Source organism: Pongo abelii, chromosome 5 (genome assembly GCF_028885655.2).
Source record: "Pongo abelii isolate AG06213 chromosome 5, NHGRI_mPonAbe1-v2.0_pri, whole genome shotgun sequence".
In the NCBI taxonomy this organism is placed as follows: Eukaryota; Metazoa; Chordata; class Mammalia; order Primates; family Hominidae; genus Pongo; species Pongo abelii.
In genome coordinates this window covers 145711451-145730916 of record NC_071990.2, presented here as the reverse complement: position 1 = coordinate 145730916, position 19466 = coordinate 145711451, and the positions used below count along the sequence as shown (strand labels likewise).

Sequence of the window (19466 nt, the reverse complement as noted above, 5' to 3'; positions counted from 1 at the left end):
CCAGTGGAAATTCTCATCAAAAATAATGTTTATGCCATGTACTTTCCCTAAAATGTGACTTCTCTACTTCATCCATGTGACAAGGTATCCTTAGATCAATGAGGATTAAATAATGCTTTCTTGAACAGCATGCTAGCAGCAGTGAAAAGAGGCATGAGTGTAGAAGATTTTCAAAAGGAGTTTAGCATGAGGGATGCCATATATGCTGTTGCCAATGTTTAGAACACATGACTAAAGATACAGTTGTGTATACCTGGCACAAGCTCTGGCGTGTTCAGTGATGATGATGAACAAGGTGTTGACTTTGAAGGATTCCGTATATCAGATGAGAGAAAAAATGATGTATGACCTCCTTACATATGCAAAAAATATACCTTCAGAGTCAGTCAGTAAGCTGGAAGAAGATATCAATGAAGTTTTTTTTAACATCAACAAGGAGGCTACAGTTCTTCATTCACTGACTGATGATGAAAAAGCTGAAATGGTTCTCAATGAAAATGATTGTGATAATAGTGACAAGGAAGATACCATTAACACTGCAGAAAAAATGCCTATAGATGACATAGTGGATGTGTGATGAGCTTACTGAAGGACTAGAGCAGCGTGCATGTATAACAGAATAAGAAATGATGTCAGTTTATAAAATCAAAGAGACTTCTAAGACAAAAACCATTGTTAACGAGGCAGATGACTCTGGAGGAAACATTTGAAAAGGCCATCCAGCAGAATGCCTCCTCATCCTCAGAAGACCCACTTTCTGGTGCCTCAACTGTTACTGATGTTTCTTTTCACCTAAAAAAAATACAGTGTACAGTAACTTTTTAATCAGAATACATAATTTGCACGTAGAGACTGAAAGCCTGCCATTGTTGTTGCTGTTAACAGTGGGTATAGGTATTTGGTGATGCTACTGGGCTTAGTTACCCTGAACACATTATTTTTTTCAGTGTATTAATGGTATGTTTTTTTTTTACCATAAGTACTTATGTGTGAATAAATCTAAGAACATGACTGTAGTGAGGCATGGTGGTTCACACCTGTAATCCTAGCACTTTGGGAGGCTTAGGCAGGCAGGCTGTTTGAGTCAAGGAGTTCAAGACCAGCCATGGATAACATGGTGAAACCCCACCTCTACAACAAAATACAATAATTAGCCGAGAGCAGTGGTGTACACCTGTATTCCCAGCTGCTTGGGAGGCTGAGATGGGAGGATCACCTGAGCCCAGCAGGTTGAGGCTTCAGTGAGCTGTGATCATGCCACTGCACTTTAACTTGAGCAACAGAGAAAGATCTTGTCTCAAAAAAAGAAAATAGAAATGAAAACAAGGAGAAGTGATTGCTTATCAGTAGCATGTAAATTCAGAGTCAGGAATGATGGTGATACCAAGCAAGCACAGATTGTCCACGTGGGTGCCTGAGATAGTGACACCTTTGTTTTCTGATGGTTCAATGTACATAAACTTTGTTATGCACAAAATTATTAAAAACATTGTATACAATTATCTTCAGGCTATGTGTACAGGTATATATGAAACATAAATTTCGTGTTTAGATTTGGATCTTATCCCCAAGATATCTCATGATGTATATGCAAATATTCCAAAATCCAAAAAAATCTGAAATCCAAAATACTTCTAGTACCAAGCATTTCAGATAAGAGATACTCAACCTGTAATAATAAATCAAATAAGACAGAATTGTTTAACATGAAAAGTAACAATTTTCCATCATCTAATACAACTATATATACTAACTCTATAAAATAACCAATGATAAAATATAATACATATTCTTCCAGATTCTTTTCTATACCAGAAGGTTGCCAACACTTAAGAGACAGTGTTCAGAAGAACCAATCCTGTTACTGTGAAATTTAGTTTGTTTCCCTGGAAAACCACAGGGGCTCTGTGGGGTTTCTCCTTCCCAGGGGCATCCCTCAGAGATGCAGGGCCACAGGGCAAGTCACAGTGTACTTTCCATCAACAAAATTTTTGTGCAGGTGAAGTCAGGTAAAAAGAAAGAGAGAGGTAGACAGAAGGAAGGAAAAGGAAGGGAAGGGAAGGGAAGGGAAGGGGAGGGGAGTGGAGGGGAGGGGAGGGGAGGGGAGGGGAGGGGAAGGGAGGGGAGGGGAGGGGAGGGAAGGGAAGGGAAGGGGGAAAGGGGGAAGGTGGGGCCAGGCACTGTGGCTCATGGCTGTAATCCCCGCACTTTGGGAGGCCAAGGCAGGTGGATCACATCAGGTCAGGAGTTTGAGACCAGCCTGGCCAACATGGTGAAACCCCGTGTCTACTAAAAATACAAAAATTAGCAGGGTGTGGTGGCACATGCCTGTAGTCCCAGCTACTTGGGAGGCTGAGGCAGGAGAATTGCTTGAACCTGGGAGGCAGAGGTTGCAGTGGGCTGAGATCGCACCACTGCACTCCATCCTAGGCCGCAGAGTGAGACTCTTTCTCAAAAGAAAAAAAAAAAAAAAAAGAAAGGAAAGAAAAGAAAAGAAAAAGAAAGAAACAGAAAGAAAGGAAGACTGAGGGAAACTTGCAAAAGTAAAGGAAATTTTAGAATGCAACAAAATCCTCATGTGTGCTTTCATGTTTAAGAACCTCAAGGTGGTTACCCCAATTCCACACGTCCCAGAGATTGTGAAAATCTTGAAGCGTCTAAGCCAGTCTGAGGACTGACATCTTTAAGACTTAATGTTTATAAAATCAGTGGCTAGTTTTTCTTTTGGGAACAAGTTAACAATTTGAATGCATTACATATACATTGAACATCTCTTCTTTATAAGTGTCTCATAAAGGTAAGCTGTATTCCCCTCACCCCCACCACCAATTAATAAGGTTTCATTGTTAGTGGTGGTAGATTGTGTTAGGATTTTTAGTTAGATTCAAGAACATGTAGTGAAAAGATCTTGTTCTTCATCTAACAGATAGAAGCCTTAAAAGTACTATTTCCAAACAAGAAGCAAAGGGTAGATACTCCTGCTGCTGCTAATATCATTTGAAAAGCAAATGCCACGTAGGAGAAAGGGTACTTGGCCTGGTAAGTGAGGGCTTATTCCCATTTCCATGTCTAGCTGCGTAAAGTTGAGCAAGACATTTAACATCTCTGTCAGTTTCCTCATCTGTAAGATGGTAATAATTCTACTTACCTCAGAAGGGTTACTTTTTGATCGTTAAGTAATATAAGTTATGTACATGAAAGCACTTTGTTAACTTTAAAGTATTTTACAAACGCAGTCTTAGGAGTTAGTATTTTGAACTACTACCATCCATAATCAGTTAATTTATCAGGTAGCTTATTGAAGATACTGTAAGTACCACTCCTTTGGAAGCATGTGCAGATCATATGATCTAAAATGATTCTATAAAACAAAAAGAATGATTCTATTATTAGTTTTTATATTACTCCTATAACTCAAGTTATAGCATATTAATGCTCTATTCAGGAAGACAGAAGTTAGGTGCTTTGTACTCACTATATAAAAGGAGCTAAGAAAACAAACTTGCTTATTGTAAAGAAAATTTTTCTGTTTTTCTTTTTTCTTTTTTTTTTTTTTTGAGACAGAGTTTCGTTCTTGTTGCCCAGGCTGGAGTGCAATGGCACGATCTCTGCTCACCGCAACCTCTGCCTCCCAGGTTCAAGCGATTCTCCTGCCTCAGCCTCCCGAGTAGCTGGGATTACAGGCATGCACCACCACACCTGGCTAATTTTGTATTTTTTAGTAGAGACAGGGTTTCTCCATGTTGGTCAGGCTGGTCTCAAACTCCTGACCTCAGGTGATCTGCCTGCCTTGGCCTCCCAAAGTGCTGGGATTACAGGTGTGAGCCACCACGCCTGGCCAAGAAAATTTTTCTTCAAAGTGAATATATTGCATTATACCTGTCAAAGAAGACAAATAACCAATATCTCCTTGCAAAACAAAACCAACTAAAAAGTAGTCATTGATCAAATTTCTTATACATTTACCCCAATTGAAACTGTTCCATGTAGCAACTGTGCTCTTTTAAGCTATATAGGCTGGGCATGGTGGTTCACACCTGTAATCCTAGCACTTTGGTAGGCCGAAGCAGGCGGATCACCTGAGGTCAGGAGTTTGAGACTAGCCTGGCCAACATGGTGAAACCGCATCTTTACTAAAAATAAAAAAAAATTAGCCAGGCATAGTGGCAGGTGCCTGTAATCCCAGCTACTTGGGATGCTGAGGCAGGAGAATCACTTGTACCCATGAGGTGGAGATTGCAGTGAGCCGAGATTGTGCCACTGCACTCCAGCCTAGGCAATAAGAGCAAAACTCTGTCTCAAAAATATAAAATAAAATAAAATAAAGCTATATAGAACCAACATCTATAGGTATTGAAAAAAATCTTAAACATCTTTTAATACTAATAGAATTTTAATTTTCCCTCCTATGTGAGCTTCTAATTTGGATAAAAGAGATGCTGCATGTTTCCAGTGATACTGGTAATGTTTATCATGGGAATCAGTAGATATCTTTCTATATGTCCAAAAGTGCAGAAAATTCTGTAGCTAAAGAATAATGTAATTTGTTCTCTTGTGAATAGACTATCAGTATCCATGCAGAATAATTCCCAGAAATCATGAAATGCATACAACTTTAAATACCGTAACTTTCACTTTTACTTATGTTGAGTATTCTTTATCATTTGATTTTAACACAATATTAAAATACCTCAATTCTATTAGCTAAAATATACACAACAGCATAGAAATAATGGCATCCATTAGCTTTATTTTATTTTCATAAACCAAGTTGGGAAGCCTTTTAATGAGCTTTTAAGTAATATTCACAAAGTAGACTATGTGATTGATATTCTTATCCACATCTTTCAGGACACATGTTTGCACAGGCTACTCTGACAGGGACTTTCATGTGTTTATTCAACAAGTATTTATTGAGTGTTTACGTGCCAGGCATGATATGATGAGGTTAGCTTGGTGAGCAAAACATAGGTGGTCCCAGTCCTTTTAAAATATATTTTCTAGATAAGCAAAAACAAAAAACAAAAAAAAACTTAACATAAACCTTCTTATGAGCGAGAGAGAGAGACAAGGTCTTGCTCTATTACCCAGGCTTGAGTGCAGTGGCACAATCATAGCTTACTGCAGCCTCCATCCACTGGGCTCAAGCAATCCTCCCACCTCAGCCTCCTGGGTACTGGGACTACAAGCCATGTGCCACCATCCAGCTAATTTTTAAATTTTGGGGCCGGACACAGTGGCTCACACCTGTAATACCAGCACTTTGGGAGGCCGAGGAGGGTGGATCACCTGAGGTCAGGAGTTCTAGACCAGCCTGGCCAACATGGAGACACCTCGCCTCTACTAAGAAAAAAATACAAAAATTAGCCAGGTGTGGAGGCAGGTGCCTGTAGTCTCAGCTACTCGGGAGGCAGAGACAGGGAGAATTGCTTGAACCCAGGAAGCGGAGGTTGCAGTGAGCTGAGATTGCACCACTGCACTCCAGCCTGGATGACAGAGTAAGACTCTGTCTCAAAAAACAAAAATTAAAAAAATTTTTTTAAAAATAAAAAATTTTGTAGAGATGGGGTCTCACCATGGGCTAAGTTTTAAAATTTTTGTAGAGATGGGGTCTCGCTATGTTGCCTAAGATAGTCTCAAACTCATGGGCTCAAGCAATCCTCCTGCCTTGGCCTCCCAAAGTGCTAGAATTACAGGCATAAGCCATGATGCCTACGCCATAAAGCATTTTTAAAGAAATGAATTAAAATGTTATAAATTTGACAGAAGGTAAGACTGATGAGATATTTTAAATGTAGACACAGTTGAAAACAAAACTGACTTATGCAACTTCCCCATTATCAACTATCTGACAGAGGCTCACAACACATTTAAAGACAGAACTATGAGGATCATGGGAGGAATTCATCTTCAGTTTTCTATGTATTTGCAATGAATTTATTAATTTCAATCATTGGTTTCAACTACGACACAAAGAACCGCTTAGTGTTTAAATAAGGATGCAGAATCGAATAAGCCTGCATGGGACTCCTAGCACTGAGCAAACTAGAATAAGACAATGAACCTCAAAAGGTATTTACACACAGTGAATGAATTCTCAACAAATGCAGGTATTTTCTTAGATAATACTTATGTTGTCACTCATGTTGGTAAACATACACACTTTCTATGAATATCAACAAGAAAATTTATAAATGATAGTTGAGTAATTTTTTACTTACTGCTCTTAGCCTGTCTTGGCCTACAGAAACTCCACCATGGCAAACCACCTCATCCTGCCTTCCTTCTGGAGATGCCCTCCAACCAGAGATGTCCCTCAACCTTTCCCATCCCCTATCCAAATTCAAATTTGTCCATCAAAACATCCCATGCCTATAATTCATCCTCTATATTTTAAGGCAGTAAACAACTGTTCTGATGAATATATCTGCTTGTAAGTGCTAATAGCTTAATATACTCCTCCATCCAGAAAACATATTTGCATTTTTGAAGATGCCTTCCACATTCTGGATAAAATAGCAAATTGAACATTTCTTTTGCTCCCTTCCAAAACTCCACTAAAGGAACTTTCTAAAGGCATAAGCCAACTAGGATAAAGAATAAGAGAGAAGAAAACAGCAACACAATGTTGGAAATTATGAAGCAAATGGATAAATGATAATTGGTCTGATAAATCCTCAGTGAACAATGGAGAAGTCCAAGAGGCAACTGAAGTTACACCATCAAATAAATTTCTAAAGACTCAGAACTCATAATAAAAGGCCGAGTACCTATGGGAAAGGGCGTGATGGTGGGGTACTAACAAGTTGGGTTTGGTCAGAAGCTTTTTAAAGAAGTGGGAGGGCCCTCCATCCTCTGTTCTACCCTGGCAGAAGAGTAGACAGATGACAGATTAGACTCTGAACAGGGTAAAAGAGAATCTAGACTGCGGTAGAGGTAGCCAGCTGAAAAGAGGAGGATTCAGTGAATATTTTTACATGGAATGTTGCACCTTCAAACCCTCCTCCTTCACCTACTTACCAGCACACTGACCTATATCTTACAGGCAGAAAAATAGAAGATCCTTTTCTATAAAGAGAAAGAAAGAAAAAAGAGTTGAAAAAATAACAGAGTAAAGATAAGGAGCTTAGAGGTCCAGTCCCTTACATTCAAATTCCAAATAATAGGAATTTCAGAGAGAAAACATCCTATGAATGAAAACATTTATTGTGTTTGTGCTGCTGTGAACAGTGATGGGTGCAGGTATCTAGATGTCAACAGAAATGCAAACTATCCATAGCACTTGAAGTTCCAGCAAAAGGCAGTTAATAACAAGAAATTTTCCGGCCAGGCGCGGTGGCTCACGCCTATAATCCCAGCACTTTGGGAGGCTGAGGTGGGTGGATCACCTGAGGTCAGGAGTTTGAGACCAGCCTGACCAACATGGTGAAAGCTCGTCTCTACTAAAAACACAAAAATTAGCTGGGCTCGGTGGCAGGCGCCTGTAATCTTAGCTACTAGGGAGGCTGAGGCATGAGAATTGCTTGAACCTGGGAGGCAGGGGTTGCAGTGAGCTGAGATCATGCCACTGCACTCCAGCCTAGGCAACAGAGTGAGACTTCGTCTCAAAGGAGAAAAAAAGAAAATTTCCAATTAAAGAATACCAAAAATATGCTGACTAAACAGGATTTTCCTCCACTAACTGTTAATCTTTTCAGATGAGGTGACGCTATTATAATTTTGATTCCTTAAGGAATACGTTTCATCCTCTAACGAGTTTACTTTCAAAAACAGAAAATACTCCATTTTGCCATCATCACTTCTTATTTAAAAATTCAAATTCTTAATGAAAATATAATAAATGGAGCTCATTTACAGTTAATGAAGTATTCAACTGGATTCACAGTGGCTAAAATCATTACCTACACTTCAGCAACGAACCAAGTTCAACTTATACAAAATGAAAAGTGCAAGAACAGATGTCTAGAATTATTTCCTTACCATTCATATGCTCCTTTTATATAATATTTATGGTAAGAGCAAGACAAAAAATGAGAACATGAATCAAGTTATACTTGAGATAAACCAAGGAATATGCCAAAGGGGGTGAGGAAAGATATGAAAATACATGGCAAATGGTCATCACAGGACCTCACACATCCATTCACTTGAAGTCATACTTCAAGCCTGAGTTAAATGTTCACTCGCACTATAATTTATAGTTCCATTTTTTTTGGTGTCAGTGTGGTCAAAATGCTGAATGGTGTGGATATGTTTATCCACTTGAATGGAACACAGCGGAGCATTACATAACTCCACCTACATCTAGTAAGTCCTGCTTTATGGTGAATTAATCCCTCCCTCCCTGCAATCAGCCAAATGGTTGGTATTCTTAGTACTTAATGTAGAGGTTCATAGGTTAAATATGCACATGTTAGCACTTGGCCTATTTGCTTTGTGATGTCAGGTTAAATAAGAAATAGGTTCTCACTAGAGAACGAATCTGGTACTTTTTCAACCCAAGATTTGCCTGTTAACTTATATATTAAACTTAAGGTCCTTTATCTATTGAATATAATAAATGTAAATAAATTGCAGCAGAAGAGCTGCAAAGGTTCAAAAGTTAAAAATCAGGAAGTCTCAATCCTTACCCTAAGCCTACAATTTATGGGGAGAAATAAGCAGGTACAAAATTAATTTTTAAAAAGCCCAGGTACAGTGGCTCACTCCTGTAATCCCAGCACTTTGGGAGGCTGAGGCAGGTGGTTCACCTGAGGTCAGGAGTTCGAGACCAGCCTGGCCAAATATAGTGAAACCCCATCTCTACTAAAAAAATACAAAAATTAGCTGGGTGTGGTGGTGCACACCTGTAGTCCTAGCTATTTGGGAAGCTGAGGCAGGAGAATCACTTGAACCTGGGAGGCGGAGGTTACGGTGAGCAGAGATCGTGCCATTGCATTCCAGCCTGGGCGACAGAGTCTCTCAAAAATCATAATTTTTTTTAAAAAACAAGAACTGGCCAGAAAAGGAAAAAAAGGACCCAGCATGAGCCACCAAGCTGGGTGGAGGCTGCAAATTGCAACACTGGGGTTGTGGCCTCTTCACCCAGGGCATCAAAAGTGACCTGGAAAGATGAGAAACCTCAGTGGACATGGACTTCTGGGGCAATGCACTTCACCCACTGTCTCCAACAAGACCCAAAAGCAAATCCGTCAAGCACCCTCCTAGGCCGTAGTAATCAGATCCTTGAGATAATTTTTAAAAGGCTGTGATGTAAGTTCATGATTTTCAGAGCTTTACATTTATTTTCTTCCACTGTATATTACATATTAAAATATTAACAAAATAACTTCTAGTAATGGTGCATTGAATGAGACACACAGAAACTTCCCTCTCCGTTCCTTGTTACCTATTTTACCTCATTAAACGAAGGTGTTATTTTCCTGCACTCTCTTTTTCCACATACTGGATGGACACACACACACACACACACACACACACACACACAGAGTCAATTTTGAACTAGTTCAACCAAAAGATCTCCTTTTGTTAAAAAGTAGTCTCTTGTAACCAAAGCCAAAACCGTAACTTCTATTTTGATACAGATTATATTTCAGGAAAATGAGACACTTCCTCTGACCTTAGACTAGGCTGGGTTTCCAGCTCTATAATTTCACTTCTCTTTTTCTGGTACTCACCATATTTTATTGCTAGTTGTTTGATAACATATTCAATTGTTACTTACCTTCTCTGCTTGCCCATAAGCTTCACAGGGTCAGGAGCTGTACTTGTTGTGTCTGCACCATTTACTCCAGAGCACCCGGCATATAGGAAAGCCTCGATAAATAGTTGTTGAATAAATACGCTCACCAGAATCATTATTTTTTTCACTCATTTTTGATGAGGCTAGGTCTCTCACACACAAAAATGAAAAAGACTGTTCTTGCTCTTACAGGCTGTTAGAGAGAATAACGATAATAATGCCATAATAGAGGGATCATTGGGAATACTTTGAGAAGTCAGTCTGGCCACAGGGCAGGGAAGGTGGTGTCTGAGCTGATCCTAAAAGGTTTAAAAGGAGTTAGCTTGGTAGGGAGAAGGGAAAGGGACCCAGGCACAGACAACTTCAGCAAAGGCACGAAGCATGGAAAGTGTAAGAAACACAGCAATTTGGTGTTTCAGGAGTAAAAATTGGTAGGCTTAAAAGTGCTTTTCCCTTTGAAGAAAAAATCATTGGCAATGTCAGGGAATCAGGTAATATACCATCCTACATTTATGAATGCTTAACATTCTCCTGTAAGTTATCTCTGATCTTATTAGACAATTATTAAAGTTTTAAGAAAGCACCTCAAAGCTTCCTCTGGCATAAGATATCCTGAAACCTTCTTACTCTCCTAGAAAGTTTACTGATTCCTCTAAGTTCACTGATTCCCATCCCCCATCTGCAACTATTCAAAAAATTTGGCATCTCTCACTCTGCTATCTAAGATAGTATAAGGCCAAGCCAGGGACACCTCTCTCCCTCTTGCAATCTTGGTCAGAAGCCAGCAAAGGAATTTGGGCTGTGCTGTCTGTTGGCCACATCAGGAATTTAAATGAAAAGCAAGGGATGACTCTCACTATACCAGGCCTGCTGGGACTAAGGCTCCGGTGCTCCTCTGCTGTCCCATGGTTCCCATGACTTCTGGATAATCTGAAAAAATCTCAATAGAATTGGTCACCACGAAAGGCATAAGAGTTTAGGGTGAAGGTTCTCAAACTATAGCATGTATCGAAATCATCTGGGGAAAATGTGTTGAAAATGTCAATTCATGAGTTCCACCCCTGGATTCTATTCCAGTGGATCTAGAATGGGGCCCTGGACTTTTATTTCTCTTTTCTTTTTTTTTTTTTCCCCCTGTTTTTTTGTACAGAAATATCTTTGGTAATTCTGAAAGTTACAATCTACAGACTACATACTGAGATTGTGAGATTCTGAGGTTATAATCTACAGACTACACACTGGACTGGTTTGAGGACTTTCAAGGGCTTGAAAGAGAGAGCGAGAGAGAGAGAGAGAGAGGGGGGAACCCTAATATCACAAAATTGTTCAATATTTAACAATGTTAAAGCCTAGCCTTACAGCAAGGACTGGTGTGTGTTATGCTTTTGTTCTGGGTCTGGACAGCCACATTTGTTTGTTACCTGGGTGCCAGAGTTTAGCCTTCTTTGTTAAACACCACTACTGCCCTCGCCACGGCCTACTCTCCCTGGCTCTTCTGCTCCTAATCTTCTTAGGATTAAGACTACTTTGTCTTCTTGCTCTCTGGTCAACTATCCTAAAATCCTTAAGGGCCTTGGAAAAAAATGACAACTTTCTGGGCTCCACTCTGCACGGTGATGGTCTGGGCCATCAGACACAAGTAAGGCTGTTGCAGAGGAGAATGCTCTCTTGGCTGCAAATGTAGTAAATGATGTGGTATCCAGATCCCCTTCTGGACCAAGATCCTCAGTCCCCCAGGTACTAGGAAGGCTGGCTGCTGAAGGCTCCCAGTTCCAGAAATTGCCCTGGACTGAAGGGAGCTGCTGCCTGCATCCAATGATTCGTTGATGTAGGTACAAATGCTGAGCCTCTTGCCTCAGGAGGCAGAACAATTCTGAACAACAATCCCAGCTTCCAAGCTCCTCATTGTTGAGGCCGCTGTTGTGCACGCCCCACAGTTCAGTTTCTCCCCCTGTGTAATCCCGCTTCCCTCTCTCCTACTGTGTGTTGTGCCCAGAGCACTTCCCAATAAAAATCTCCTGTATGGAAATCTCAGAGTCTCGGGGTCTGTTTCCTGGCAACTTGACCTGAGACACTGAACTTGCACCTTTCAGTCAAGTCCTGACAGCATCATGTAGCAGGCCTCTGCACTTAACTTCTTGGGCAATCTTGGGTGGTCACTTAATCTCTCCAGGTGTTTCCCACCTTATCTATAAAATGTGGATAATGGCAACAGCAACAATGAATCCTTATTTCTCCATTCTTTCTGGCTGTTATGAGAATTAACAGAAATAATGTATATGACAGTACTTCATAAACAATAAACAGCTAAATAATATTACCACCTGAACATCATTATATGTTAGTTTACCATGCAGTAGTCAAGGAAGAGGGGAGGAGGAGGTGGGAAATGTTGTATTATTACAGAATTTAGCTAATACACTATGTCCTACTTATCTCAAATCAACAGATTTGGGTCACTAATCAACATAATGAAGTATATAATAGAAAATTAGAAATATAACAGTGAAAAGAGATTTCTGCAATCCTGAAACTGAAACCGAAGACAGAACTACTTGCTTACTGTTTCCATAGGAAGATAAAAACAGAGCTATTTCACTATTCTGCAAAACTGAAATTGACCTTATTACACAATAAGTTATGCAAGGAGTAATGGAATATCTCTTTGCATCTTTGAACAGGGAAACAAGTAAAACAAGTATACAAAATGGGAAATACTTTTCTAGAAGACTTAGTATTTTCTAGATTATTGTGATGTCCTATCCACTGAAAAGAAGGAAATGAGGCCAGGTGCAGTGGCTCACGCCTATAATCCCAGCACTCTGGGAGGCCCAGGCAGGCAGATCGCCTGAGGTAGGGAGTTGGAGACCAGCCTGACCAACATGGAGAAATCCTGTCTCTACTAAAAATACAAAATTAGCCACGTGTGATGGTGCATCCCTGTAATTCCAGCTGCTCGGGAGGCTGAGGCAGGAGAATTGCTTGAACCTGGGAGGCGGAGGTTGTGGTGAGCGGGGATCGCACCATTGCACTCTGGCCTGGGCAATAAGAGGGAAAATCCTGAGGAATGGGGAGGGGAGGGGAGGGGAGGGGAGAAAGAAGGAAGGAAGGAGAGAGAGAGAGACAGAAAGAAAGAAAGAAAGGAAGAAAGAAAGGAAGGAAGGAAGAAAGGAAGGAAGGGAAGGAAGGAAGGAAGAAAGAAAGAAAGAAAGAAAGAAAGAAAGAAAGAAAGAAAGAAAGAAAGAAAGAAAGAAAGAAAGAAAGAAAGAAAGAGAAAGATTAAATTTTAAAACACATTTAATTAGCTCAAGAAGGGCAACTGAAAATTACCAATTCTAAAACTCTACATCATTCTAAATATTACCAAATTACTGAGCCTTACAAAGAAGTTGAATGAAATACACAGATAATGTCTGGTATCCATAAACTCAGAAGGAGTGGCCAAGAAATGACTTACTCTGACAGATGGTTTCATTATTAGTAAAAGTCACAGAATGGTTATTAGGACGGGGAGGAGCCTTAGAGGTGGCTTAACAGAGCCCCCAACTCTAGCTATTCTCTTCTCTCAGGGAAACCACAGTTGAATTGAACAGCCAAGACAAACCGATATGAAATATTAACCAAAACCCTTCCCTTTCTTGTGATCTGAGCACTGAATGAATGACAGGCAGGCACATAAAAGCTCAGACCAAGGGGTAGACATGTGGGCTCTATTACCCTGCAAGGCTTCATGTCACTCTCATTTCATGGGCGACTATAAATATGTTGATTTCCCAGTGAATCTGAAGAAATGCTGAACAAAACATTCAATTCATGTGTGGAGAAAATAGTTTAAAACTTCAAGTTTTAGACATTTGAACATTTTCCCCTGCCCCTGCCGCTGCCCCCAGGCTCAAGCAATCCTCCTGCCTCAGCCTCCCAAAGTGGATACTTGAACATTTTAAAGCTTCAATAAATGAGTTTGCTGATTCAGTTTGGGTACAACATTAATTGGGCATTTTAAACCTTACATGGTCCAAAGTAGAGGTCTTTGAGGAAAAGATCACCAAGGCAGCTTTGTGGACACAATGGTTTAAGCTCTGGGAATCTTCAGACAGTCTCCATTAAAATGTAAATTCCCAGGAGAAAAGGTCTGATTATTCCAGTCTCTTCCTAGATCAATTCTTAGTCCCTGATTGCTGAACAAAAATCAGGATATTAATCCAAGTCAGGATAGGTTGAATTATCAACAATGAGAACAGTTAAGAGTTGGGATCATTTTTTTTGGAGGCGGGGGGCAGGGGGGCACGTGGACAGGGTTGTTGGTCAAAATACTGCTGTTCAGACAAAAGAATCTACCCAGGTGCCCCAAATAGAAAGCAAGTTCTGAATACAAGATACTGGAATCATTTTGCCAAGCTAAAATCAAGAGAACAGGAGACACAGCAGGACCAGACTCACTTAATAAGATTCTGGAAGTTACAGGCAGGTAAGGCGCCTGCTTCAGGGTAAAACTAGAACAAAATAGGATTCAAAAGGCAGATCACAAGTCAGGAATGTAAGATCTGGAGTTGTTATGTACCTGTCTGCATTTGTTAGTGGTTCTTCCACCATTTGACCCTGCTCTGTAGATTAACGCCTCCCTTGCTAGCCTTTCTGCTTCCCTATGGAAAATCTTAGCAACAAAACATTGAGTGCATCTGAGAAATATGAAAAGCTGAGCATTCAGTGTTTAGGAGGGGTGGTAACCAAGGCAGCTCTGCAGACACAATGATTGAAGCACTTGGAACCTTCAGACACTGTGAGTCTCCATTAAGATGTTTCAATTCCCAGGATACAAATGTCTGATTATTCCAGGTTTCTTCCTAGATGAATCAGGTATTTCTTGGAGTGAAGGTAGGGGGTGGGATGTCATGTAGCACAGTAGGGACACTGAGGGCCCATCTTACGCATCAAGGCCATTCTTGGATAAGGAAGAATTGTTAGGGGCAAGAGAGTGACTTCAACCTTACCACAAAGTCCAAAACCTCATTGATTCATTCATCAAGACAGCACATCACAGCAGAGTGCTTCAGAATGCAAGCTCTGGAACCAAGTGCTTGGGAACCATTTCTGGCTCTGTCAATTACTAACACTGCACTTTCTTCACCAGTCAAAGCAGTTAATTTGAGTACCTATCTCACAGGATTGTACTGAGGAGTAAAAGGCTTAATGCACATAGTGAGCCTAGGATAGTGCATGGCCCATAATAAGCACTCAATAAATTTTAGCTATTACTAGCATTCGTTTGAAAAATCTTAATGAGCACTGATCATGTGCCAAGTACTGTGTGAGCTTCTCACCACCCTTTAGCCCAAACCTATTCTTCCACCGAGTAGGATATTCTTATCCTAGTCATTCATTAGAAACGTGGGAGTCATCTTAACTGCTCCCACCTCCTCATTGCTCACTTCTAAATACACACCCGACAGTGTTCCACCTATTAAACCTCTACCAGCCCCTTCCCTCTTTTCCCGTCTGCACTGTCACTGCCCGATTCAGGCCTTCTTTAATGTCCCATCTGCAATATGACAACAGTTTCCACGGTGTCTTCCTAGGGTCAATGTCACTCTCATCTAATCTAAGATTTTTAAAATTCCAAGTTTTGTTATTACTTTTTAAACACATACCTGACAATATCATTCACTTGTTCAAAGGCTTCAGTACTATTAAACCCTCATGGGGCCTTTGTGATCTGGCCCTTCCTGTCTCCCTAGGCCTCGCTCTGTGCTGTCACTAAACAGGCTGGAGTTTCCTGAACGTCCAGTGCTGTTTCACTTCTCTATGGGTGCTGTTCCTTCTGCTGGGTCACCTACCCTTCCACTTGCCTGACAATTCATCCTCCTACACGAAGGTTCATTATCCCATCAATAAACACTTTCTAACACTTATCATGAGACAAGCCTGGGCTAAGTTCAGGGAGTACAATGCTGAATGACAAACTCGACCCTTTCTTTCTCATAGAAAAAGTAACTTCAGGGCTCTCAAAGGAGGAATAAAGTTTGGAAATTAAGGTAAAGTTGCCTGAAATTTAGCATTGTTGCCTTTACTAGTTGGATATCTTAGCAAACTGGGGAAACTTAAAAATTTTGATACTTGGGCATCAAGTTCAAAAGCATCTCAGCAGATTTCAATTGCAACAGTAAACTGTGATATGGCAGATTTATTCATTTTGGCTCACACGGCTATAATGTGATAAAAAACGTTGATTTGAACTACAAAAACAATGATCAAAAACTTGCTTCAATATAGTGTTACCAATGTATAAACTATTAGGCAGGGCATGGTGGCTCACATCTGCAATCCCAGCACTTTGGGAGGCCAAGGCAAGCAGATCACCTGAGGTCAGCAGTTCGAGACCAGCCTGGCCAACAGGGCCAAACCTTGTCCCTACTAAAAATACAAAAATTAGCTGGGTGTTGTGGTGGGTGCCTGTAGTCCCAGCTACTTGGGAGGCTGAAGCACAAGAATTGCTTAAACGCAGGAGGTAGAGGTTGCAGTGAGCCAAGATTGCACCACTACACTCCAGCCTGGGGCAACAGAGTGAGACTCTGTCTCAAAAAACAAAACAAAACAAAACAACCTATTAATTAGTCACACCATTTCCTAAAAGTCATGCTGTTAACTAAAGGTGACTGCAATTGTCCAGGGGTGATAATCAGCTGAGTTTCGTTTTACATGGTTATTAAATAATATGAAACATGGTTCATTCAAGCACTTTAAAAACCACACCTTTTAAATTCATATATTTTTAAATAATGTATCGAATGAAGAATAGGCTGCCTACAAAGACAAGTAAATGACTAAACTCCAAAGCTTCCTTGCTCTTCCAGCCATGACCCAGTCCATTCCAAATCCCAGATCTTGAGAAACATCAGTCATATTGGGACAGAAACTTTACTCTGGGTATAGATTTACCCTAGCACCTATCTCATTATATTGGATTTTCCAGCGTATTTAAATAAACTATTAATTAGTCACACTATTTCTTAAAGTCACACTATTAACTAAAGGTGACTGCAATTATCTAGGGGTGATAATCTGCTGAGTTTACTCTTTAAATACACTGGGACCCAGCATATTGAGTTATATTGGGACAGAAACTTCACTCTGGGTATAGATTTACCCTAGCACCTTGCTGGCAGGATCCTATTATTCATGGTTGTACAAGCAAGGTTCAGGGAAGAGGCTGGCACAGAGAAGGTACCTGGTAACTGTTGTTTGGGGCTGAATTCAGCTCAACTCAGCTCCAGTAGAGACGGTGCTCCCTTCTCTACCATGTTGAGATAGTGTGCAGTCCCTTCCTAAGGGCTGTTACCCACCGCAATAGGACCTGTCAGCTTCAACTTTTAAATTTCTCTACTCTCACTGGGACCCACCCGCTTCAAAAATCATCATGTGGTTTTAGCACCAACTTAGTAAACACAAACTGTCTGAAATATTTTGATTTTAGAGAGTTACTTACAATCACCATATTAAATGATACCTTTCTCCCATGCAGTGAAAATGACAGCAAAATGGTCATTGAATAATGAAATTAGTTTTCTCTTGGGCTTCTGTGGCAAAGCACATGATTTCAATGGTTATCTTAGATCAGCCCAGTGACCTTTACTGGCATGTTGTAACATCAGGCGCCTTAGGAAACTGAAAACTCAATCGTCACTTCCCATACCACTGCCCCAGGTTGGCAGGGCAGGCATTTTCACATCTACAGTCTCATTTTAAAGCAAGCCTCGCTTTTCAAAAGTTCATTAACAAAGTCTCACAATTAAGAGAGCAGCCCTGTGACTCATTTTTGGATACCTGTAAATAACAGCTCCTCCCTTTGCTGAGAAACGGCTGAAACAAGTGTGTGAGAACCACAGGAAGTAATACAGATCTCAGCTGGTGTCAGCGGAGTCTAGAAAAAGGCAGAATTCCCTCTCAGGACGGCGTGGTTCTCGCAGGCATTGCCACTACTTCTCTCCATGTTTCTAAAACAAAGTCTTACGTGGGCTTCGAAGGGACTGCTCCAAGGCTCTATCGATTTCTCCGTCTTTCCTGGCTACTGAGTGACACTGCCAAGTTCAAGTCAAGAAGTACCCATTCTGGTGTTTTTGACACAGTCACCCTACTAGGAAGTGAAGAAGTGATAACAAAAGAACACTTCAGCCTTTCGATTTAAAATAAAAGTAGTCTTGGGTGGACACTTTATAAAGGCAGCCTACCAACAGGTATCCCTAAAATAATTCTTATGAAGCACTAAATCCTAAGTCCCTCAGCCTCTGAAATTAAAAGTAATTTAAAAAAAATCATTCCGCTTTATATGAGAAACCCAATGCTGTGTTTCCGAAGGTGCCCAGACGCGGCGTGAGGACCTGCGCCAGATCCAAAATCCCACCTAAGGCACAGCCGCGGGTCCCGAGCTTAGGCAGTGCCCCCGCCCCGGCCCGCCTGCCTCCCCGATCTCTCCGCGCACGGGTAAAATAGTCAGGAAGAGAAACGGGGGCTCAGGAAGAGAAAAACAAACCTGGACCGGGAGCGAGTGTGCGAACCGAGAAGCCCCTCTCCCGGCAGGGCGCGCGTCCCCTGTGGGCGCAGCGATGCGGAAGGAAACCTGTTGCGCGGCTCCCGGCGGCTCCCCTCCAGGCGCCTCCTGCGGCCGAGGCTGGGCTCCTCCACGGCCGCCCGAGCTCCGCGCCGCCGCGGCCGCATCTGGGCGCCGCCGGCTCAGCCCCCGCCGCTTAGGAAGCGACCACAGCTGGGGACCAGGCCCCGCCCCGGGATGACAGCGCTGGGGCGCGGCGGCAGCCGGCTTACAGAGCACGGGTTCCCGCCCCACCCGGAGTCCGTGCGCTCGGGACCGCCCGGAGCCGGGGGACGAGCTCCAGCCCCTCCCGCGAGCACCGGGGCGTTCCCGCGGGCTGCGCGCACCGGCGCGGGGAGTGGGATGTTTGCCGCCCAAGACACTTCCTCCGCTCATCCTCTGGTCCCCAGGGCAGGGAGCGCGCTGGACTTTCCCCGGGAATCCCCGCTGCGGTGGTGACATTTGCAGTCCGGTGCGTTTCCGCGGCGAGGACGCTGGAAGCGGTCTCTGAGCGTGGGTGTGGCTGCGCAAGCTGCGGCAGGTACTGCATCCCTGGGACCCTCGAGGAGGCGGGCGAGGAGCCTGCGGTCACACACAGGCCGAGCACTGCCTTCCCGGAACCCTGCCGGCCAACCTCTCTCCAGTCGGCCTCAACACCCGCCGGGCTCATCATTCCCTGGATATCAACTGAGTGTCCCCTTGTGTGCCCACCGCGCTCAAAAATACTGCCAAGACCCACCCTCCAGGTCCCGGCACTTTAACGGGGAGAGATAAACAGAAAGTGTGGATTGTGCCAGGTGGTGGTAAAGCACCTTGAAAAACAAGGCTGAGGCTGAAAAGTAAGGAAGTGATGATACTCAAGAAAGGAAAAATCGGGCCGGGCGCGGTGGCTCACGCCCGTATTCCTAACACTTTGGGAGGCCGAAGGGGGAGGATCTCTTGAGCCCAGGAGTTTGAGACCAGCCTGAGCAATATGGTGAAAGCCTATCTCTACAAAAAATAAAAAAAAATTAACTGGGCGTGGTGGCGCGCGCTGTGATCCCAGCTACTTGGGAGGCTAAGGAGGGAGGATCACTTGAGGCTGGGAGGTCAAAGATGCAGTGAGCCGAGATCGCGCCACTGCACTCCAGCCTTGGCGAC

At 42.3% G+C, this 19466-nt stretch overlaps 1 protein-coding gene across 2 annotated transcripts in view; it reads right to left on the bottom strand.

The window, feature by feature from the left end:
* The window catches only part of STX11 (syntaxin 11), a 37967-nt gene extending 19448 nt beyond the window's left edge, over positions 1–18519 (bottom strand). The window contains exon 1 of one of the 2 annotated variants that reach the window (XM_002817452.6): positions 18270–18519. The gene's annotated coding sequence lies outside the window, so the exon portion shown is untranslated. Of the gene's footprint in view, positions 1–9724; positions 12793–18269 lie in introns of those variants that run through there. The other variant, XM_054558268.2, reaches the window with a different exon arrangement.
* Between the last annotated feature and the right edge of the window lie 947 nt (positions 18520–19466).